Here is an 8,398-nt window from a genome sequence, read left to right on the forward strand (position 1 = left end):
GCAGGGGCTACGGAAGTGCCAGATACTGATCCTCGACAAAACAGGGAGGCCTGGTGCACTCGATGGGAACTAACTCTCGGTTTCGGGTCGAAAACACCAAGACAGACAGGAGGAGAGAGGCAAAGGGATCGACCCTATCGGAGCTACAATTCCCAAAGCGCCTCAGGCCCCGGGATTGCTCTGCTCACTGGACAAGAGAGGGTTCAGGCCTGGAACTGGAGGGGGATGTGGGGGGGGAGGGGTGTTACCTGGAGCAAGCGGAAGTACCCCGGGGTTAAGTGCCTGAGGCGGATGATCATGGCTCCCAGAAGGAGGAAGGGTGGATGTTGGGTGCCGTCTTCTGCTTGTAGTCAGGCAGCTTCACAGACTTGCCTTGACTGCCTCCGGCTGTAGGAGGAAGATGGGCAGAGTTGAAGATCAGGGAGGCTGTTCAGGAACCAGAGGAAGCAGAAAACAGTCTCCACCCAGATTAACAGCCATAAAGACATGTTCTTTGGCCCACGGAAATCACTGGGAAACAGCCTGCCCCCCTCACTCCCCCAACCTGCTCCAAACCAGCGTTTCCAAAATGCACCCCCAGCCCAATGGCTGAGCGCTCCATCGTTAGGCCAGGATTAGAATCATGTAATTAGTGTTTCCCCTTAGATGCTCCTTCCCAGTTCCCAGCATTGGCACTTATACCCCAGGCTGGCGCTAATGGCCTTTCCCCAGGCTTGCGGGGAGAGGAGCATGTGTTTTCTCCACACCCCATTTTGTGATGGGAATCCCTATCTAAATTCACCTTCGCTCTGAACCAATTCCTGGACCCCAGCCTGTTCTTCCCCCAATAGAAACAATTTCCTCTCAATGCAATGGGGACGGGTTTCATTGTTGATCGCTTACCTGTGTTGGACTCCAGTCCCTGAGTGCCAGGCAGCAGGACTGGCAGGCAGCTGTGTTGTGGCGCTTTTAAATATTACCCACACACACCCCCGCCCTGATGACGATCCCAACCACAGCCAGCCCCGGGAGCAGCTGTCACAAGAGATCAGCGCTCGCTGCTTCGCCGAGCGCATGCGAGAGAGACACTGAGAGGGAGAGGCATCTGCCGGGCAAGAAAGCGTTTCGTCCTGAATATATCGTTCTGGAATCTCCTCCAGTGCCCGCTAAAGAGGGGCCAAGCAGGAGGGAAGCAAAGAATCACACCGGGCACGAGAGAACGGCTGGGGGCTTCGCTTGAAGGTTACGGATCTGGAGAGATGAGGATGGAAACATCTTACAAGTACCAACAGGGGGCGCCCTTGCCTGGCTGGGATCCAGCTGCCTTGTGGGAAAGGTGCCTACTTAGCTGCAGGTGTGAGATGCCGGATGGAATGGTGCTGTGGTTAAAGCACTGGGCTGGGACTTGGGAACAGGGATCCGGCATGAAGTCTGAACCTCACGGTGAGCCGTTGGGATGGGTTGTGCCTGTCCAGGCCCCAGTGCATGGAAACTTTCTAATCACATCACCAAAGCTGAAACTCGCTTTCCGCCCCACGCCAACCCCCAGCTGCTTTCCCAAGCAGTTTAGACGGCTGGAGATTATCTCATGAAAACAATCCCAGCAGTAGACGGGGGTCAAATTCACGACAGCAGCAGCCTTAATCTGAGTCAGCATGGGAAATCCAGAAGCACAGTGACAGATGCTGATAATCCGGCCTCGCTCCCTGGGGAGGATGGGCAGACAATTGCTGCAGGACAGGAGGAGCTGTGTATGGAAGCCCTGGGTTGAAGGAACATGGAGGGAGCATCTTGCCCTCCAGGCCCAGGAGAGGCTGGAGCCTCCAGATCAAGGTGAGAGCTCATTGGTGATGTGTTGGGTGGGAAGTGCATGTCCAGAACTGGGTGAGCATCAAGAATGAATTCCCCTTTGTCAGTGAAGGGGGAAGCAGCTGAAGACTGAATTCCTTGTCCATCCCATGACAGCTGCGTCCTTCCAATGGGGGGATGGCTTCCGAGAGAGGAGCAGAATTGAAAGAACATGGGGCGTGAAGGAGAGACCATCAAACGGCTCCAAGGGCTCTGGGAAAGGGTGAGGAGGACAGTAGGAGCCGTGGTGGGTGAAAGGAAGTGTGGTCTAATGGACTGGACACCCGACCCAAACTTCCTGTGTGACCGTGGGTGAGTCACTCGATCTCCAGAGCATGCATGGTAATGCCATGAGCCTTCCTCGCAGAGCGAGCCGTGACACCAGACCCTGCTCCGTAGGTGTCTGCTTCCCAAAAATCACCACACACCCGGTGCTAGTGGCTCCCTGTGAGTCCGGGCAGCAGAAAGGCCAAGGGCTGACTGAACTCCCCTTTCATCGCGTGAGGGGGGCGCTCCTGAGCAGGCCCCAGGCACTCCAGCAGGGCAGGGTGGGAAGAGCTGACAGTGCCGGTGTCCCTGCTCTATACGGTCTGTGTCTACACACAGAGCCTCTGCCGGCATAGCCCCCGAGCGCAGCACAGGCTCCGCGTGCTCTGACAGAAGGAGGTTTTGGCTGGTGTCGGAACACCACCTCCCCGAACGCCCTTAGCTGTGGCGTCGAAAACCCTCTTCTGTTAACATAGCAGCATCTACACTGGGGTTTTTTAGCTACGTCGGTCAGGAGTATGGGTTTTCACTCCCCCTGGCTGTCAGAGCTATGCTCGTATAAGGTTTCAGTGTCGATCAATCATAGGCAATATCAGCCACCCGGCCCTGTCCGTCCTGCACCTTCCACCCGCATTCCCTTCACTTGAGGGCAACTTCTAATCATAAAATCTAGTGCTTCCCATCAAAGGAGGTCAGTGTAATGAGCCCCATTTTACAGAAGGGGAAACTGAGGCACAGAAAGAGGCCCAAACTCACCCAGCAACGGAGCTCGGCATAGAACTCACCTCTCCAGAGTCCCAGGCTAATGCTTTAGCTGCTGCTACTCTGAAGAGAAACCTAAAGAATACAGCCAAAGCCGCCTCTCTGATTAGACAGGTTTGGAAAACGCCCCTGCAGATATTGGAGCATGGAGCTGGACAATCAGCCAGACGCCCAGCCCCTTCTATCCCTGTCTGATCCTCTCTTTGTATTTACAAAAGCAGAATAAAGCGCCTACCGATGCAAAACCTGAGCTCAGAACAATTGCTCTAGGCCAGTTCTCAGACAGGGCTCCTAGCCTGCAGTGGAGTGGGTGGGGTAAAGCTCCCTACTGGAGTCAGCATGGCGAGAAATGCAGGTGTCTCCCTATAACAAGGCAAGGAATGTGCCAACTGAAGTGTCTGAAAGCAAATCGCCTGTCGGTATATCCTCAGGAGGCTCCTAGGGTGTGATGCCCTGTAATGATGGGATGTCGGGCTTTCCTGTCCTGGGGCTAGTTCCTAGGGAGCTAGATTGTTAAAGGTATTTAGGTGCGTAAAGATCAGGCCCTAAGGGACTAAGAGCCGCAGTTCTAAAGCGTCTGTGGAATTGGTTCCCTTTGCCATGGTTTGTATTAGTGGAGCCTAGCAGCATCGGCCAAGATGGTGGCTTGTTTGTGCTACAACCTGGAGGAAGAGACCGTCCTGCACCGAAGAGCTTGCCACTGAAATAGACAAAGAGCAGAAGAAAGTGTCGTGAGCCCCATTTGACGGGGGGACCGAGGCACGGCGGGATGAGGTGACAAGATCATGCAGGGGAGTCCATGGTAGAGCTGGGAACCGGAATCCCAGCCCAGGACCTTACCTACAAGATCATCCTTCTGTTCTGGGGAACTGCTGCCCTCTACTCATGAGGAACCCCCACCACAGGACAGTGATTTTGCCCCCTCCTCTGTTCCTTGCTGGACTACAGACAAACCTCTCCTCCTCCCCCTGCAGATCTCAGATGCCGAACACCCCAAGTGCATGCTACAAACAGTCTGCCCGGCACGGTGACCAGTATCTGCAGCACCACTGACCACACAGGAGGGAAGATACTGCTGGGTGAGTGCTCAAGGGGTCTGTAGATGACTTCCTAGACGAGTCTTGTGGCTCTTCCAGCCTGGATCCAGTGAGCGACTGGAGCTGGCTGCAACAGCCAGATCTTGCAAAACCTTTCGGGAGCTCAGCTGACTTCAGTGGGACCAGCTCAGGTGAGGAAGGTCGACTTGCCTGGGAGAGGCTTTGCAGGGTCAGGGTCATCTCTGTTGGTGCATCTCGCAAGCTGACCTGCCCCTTCGCTCAGCAGAGCAGCAATGTTTTCCAAAGGGAAAAAGAACAGAAAAAGTGGGCAACTCGACCTTCCTGTGTGGGACTCCTGGGCTGGCCTGCAGAGCCCTGAGCGGGGCTGTGGAGCTGCTAAGGGGAAAAGTCCCCCCCCACCCCACCCCCGTGTAACTAAGAGATCTGGAGACCGCCCGGGCAAAGAGCAGAGTGAGTGGGTGGGAGTGAGGCAGTCCTGGGGGCAGGAAACTCACTGGGAGGGTGTGTGCATGTGGGAGAGGGCTTGACAAGACCGAACAGAGAAGGGGTGTTCTTGCATGGGAGAAAGTACTGTGGGGGTGGGGGAGAAGATGGAGAACAGAGTTGAGTATTTTGTGGATATTATCTCGGGACTGTCATTGACTGGCACAGCCAGGCCTAACATGGATGAAGCCTGTAGGCCTGGGAAACAGGCAAGTATTATCTCCATTTACAGAGGGGGAAACTGAGGCACAGAGAGGGTGAGTGATTTTCCCAAGGTCAAAGAGGAAATCGTTGTCAGAGCAGGGATTAGAGGCCCTGACACCCAGTCCTATGCTCAGACCACGCCGCTTTCCTCAGTGGAGATCCTGCCTCTGATGGGACGGGAGAACAAAGAACCCAGTGAGGATCCGGGGAGGGGGGATTAACGTGGCCGAGGTAGGTGTGTGTGTGTGTGTTTGGAGGGGGGGGGGATGCACAGCATACAGGGGACTGGGAAAGAGGTAACACACCACTCCTTCAAATCTTTGCTGCAGAGAGGAGGCTAGTCCAAGTGTTACAGTGTCAATGCAGCCCTTCAATTGGAACTCCCAATGCAATTAGGAGAATTGGACTCCAGGGTGCGCTGCTTCCACAGAACCAAACAACATCCAGAGAAATGATTCAGGTCTTTCCCAATACTTTAGCTAGAGCGTGAATTTACCATGTGCTTTGTCCTCCGCTGTCATGCTTCACTAGGATTGCAAAACACTTTCCAAGCAGATATGAACATCTCCTCACAACGCCACGTGAGGTGGGCAAGCATCATTATCCCTCTTGTATAGATGGGGAAACTGAGGCACAGTGCGGTGAGTTGGCCAAATTCATTTTGGTGCCAGGAACAGAATACATATCTCGTGACTGACCAGGCCTAGTGCCCTAACCACTAGACAAGGCTACCTCCCCTTTCCTCACTGGTGTTTTTGGTTTTAGATAACCTTATATTTTAAAATGCACCAGCTCCTGGATCCTTACAGGGGCCCCCTAGTGCTCCTGAGAAGGGAATAGCAGCAGCAAACTGGTTACATTTGTTTCCTTTAGAATCAAGGTTTTGACCTGGAAGTGTGAGCAAAGAGTCTGCAAGCCAGGCCTGTCAGAGCTGTCTCCCGCAAAGGGGAATCCGGAACGGTCACTCTAAGTCTGAGCAAGGATCCTTGGGTCTGGGTCATCCTTGGGATTGTCCAACTCAAGCCTGCTCTTCTCAGCAGCTACCTCATGGCAGCTTTGTGTTAGAGGCAGAATTTCATTGACCTTTTGTCCCTTGAGCAACGAGTTTCTTTTGTGACAGGAAGATTTGGGCCAAAGTTCTCGGAAGTGGCCTCTGATTTTGGACGCCCGACGTGAGACACCTCATGCCTGATGTTCCCATAGTGAGGAGGGGAGGGGAGAGCAGTACTGGGAGGGGGAAAGTAATCCGTTGCAGGGGATGTCATGAGTAACCCCAGCAGAAAGTCTGGGACCTTGTTACCTGGATAACTGCACTGAGCAGGTGTGGAGGAGGCAGGTCTATATTAGAAGGGGAATCCTTTATTATCACTGATTGTAGTGCAGACCAAAGAGAGGAGGTAGCTCTGGGCAGCTACTGCACTGAGAAGAGAAGCGGGGGGGATAGTTGTGCCCAGGTGGGGCAGGGGAAGCCTGTTGCGGGGCTGGCTGCAGTGACCGCAGGGTATGAGAGCAGCTTTGCCTCGGAGCAGGACTGTGCTGGTGGGGAAGGTCTGGGCCCCTTTCGCACGGCTGATGGAAATGAGGCAATGCACAAGCAACGGCTGCAAACTCTACAGAGAGCTGACCCTAGCCATGTGTGGAGCGTTGGCTGGACAAGTAAAACAACCCCCTGGTGTAGAAGTGTAGCACAGATATAAAGTGGGGCTTGCGCTGGCTGGCACATCTCCTCTGAGGGTTTGCACTGGCCCAACTACCTTGGTGCAAAAAACCTTAGACTTCACTAGAAAGCACTTAACACTAAATGTTGAGGGTTTATATGCATGATTACAGATGCTCCTCTGTGAAACGCTTATTTGCTTCCCCTCCAGAGGTCCTGGAGAGTTGAACTGTGCAATGTGTAATGAAGGAGAAGCTGTATTTAGCAACTTGGATTCCAGCTCTATTTATGAGGCTCCAAGATACTGCAGAGTCTGAGAAGAGACTGAGAACGGTTTTTCTGGAGACCTCACCAGCTTCTGAAGAGCCGTAGTGAGGGTGTGTGCAACAATGTGAGGGATCATGCTTAGCCGTTCCTGGGGTTGTTAGTCAGAGGGGATCCGGTTAGGGTAAAGCCTTCCAGAGAAGATTAGGTGAACTCAGAATCTGACCATTTTAAGGGATGTATATTTAGGAAGTGTTGTGGCTTCCTAAATATACATCCCTAAAGGCATACCACCATAAGTGACACTTACAATTCAGACACCCCTTTTGGTCCTGATCACCTACCAACTCCCACAAAAAACCAAACCCTAACCCAAGCAGAGTTTAGACCCCAAAGAGGGAGAAATGCTAAAGACTCCATGAAGTTGCTATTGATTTTACGTGGAAGAAGCTCAGATACTATGATGTTGGGCAACAGTATAAAACCCTAAGGTAAATAGATAGTAAATGAGACCCTGATTAATGTCCAGGAAATATCTGTGGATGTTAACACCACCCCCTTGATGTGCAATAATCCAACAGGATCTGAAAACAAGGACACTGACTCTGCTAAGATCTGGGATGTGCACTGCTAACTCTTGTGACAGGTCTTTTGATGATCTTGACAAACTGGAGAAATGGTCTGAAATAAACAGGCTGAACGTCAATAAGGACAAATGCAAAGTATTACACTTGGGACGGAGTAATCAATTGCACAGATACAAAATGGGAAATGACTCTCTAGGGAGGAGTACTGCAGAAAAGGATCTGGAGATTATAGTGGATCACAAACTAAATATGAGTCAACACTGTTGCAAAACAAGCAAACATCATTCCGGGCTGTATGAGCCGGAGTGCTGTGAGCAAGACACGCGAAGTCCTGCTTCCTTTCTACTCAGCACTGATAAGGCCTCAGCTGGAGTCTTGTGTCCCGCTCTGGGCACTGCACTTCAGGAAAGAGGTGCGCAAATTGGAGAAAGTGCAGAGGAGAGCAACACAAATTATGAAAGGTCTAGAAAACATGATCTACATGGAAATATTGAAAAAATTGTTTAGTCTGGAGAAGAGAAGACTGAGGCGGGGGACATGACAACAGTCATAGGCGCCAACTTCTAATGGCGCCCGTGGGTGCTCGAGCCCCCTCTGCCTCCGGCCCCGCCCCGACTCCACCCTGCCCAGCCCTCATTCCAACCCCTTCCCCAAAGTTCCCACCCCAACTCCGCCCCCTCCCTGCCCCTCTTGGACTCCTTCCCCAAATCCCCGCCCCGGCCCCGCCTCCTCCCCTGAGCGCGCCACGTTCCCGCTCCTCCCCCTCGCTCCCGGAGTTTGCTACAGCTGTTTGGCAGCGGCAAGCGCTGGGAGGGAGGGGGAAGGAGCGGGGACAAGGTGCGCGCTCAGGGGAGGAGGTGGAGAGGTGGGGGGGCACCCACTAATTTTTCCCCACAGGTGCTCCAGCCCCGGAGCACCCACGGAGATGGCACCTATGATAACAGTCTCCATGTATGTAAAAGATTGTTATAAAGCGAAGGGTGAAGAATTTTTCTCCTTATCTACCGAGGACGGGACAAGAAGCAATGGGCTTAAATTGCAGCAAGGGCGGTTTAGGTTGGGGCATCAGGAAAAACTTCTTTTCCGACAGGGTGGTGAAGCACTGGAACAAATTGCCTAGGGAGGTTGTGGAATCTCCGTCACTGGGGGTTTTTAAGAACCGGTTAGACCAGTGATAATCAAACCTCAGAGTCACAGTAGTGTGAATTCCGTGGTTCATCAGTATTTATATATACTGTATATGATTCTCACAGCAAAATGACTGACTCGGTGTTATTATTTTATCAACT

Source organism: Lepidochelys kempii, chromosome 19 (assembly GCF_965140285.1).
Source record: "Lepidochelys kempii isolate rLepKem1 chromosome 19, rLepKem1.hap1, whole genome shotgun sequence".
Classification (NCBI taxonomy): Eukaryota; Metazoa; Chordata; order Testudines; family Cheloniidae; genus Lepidochelys; species Lepidochelys kempii.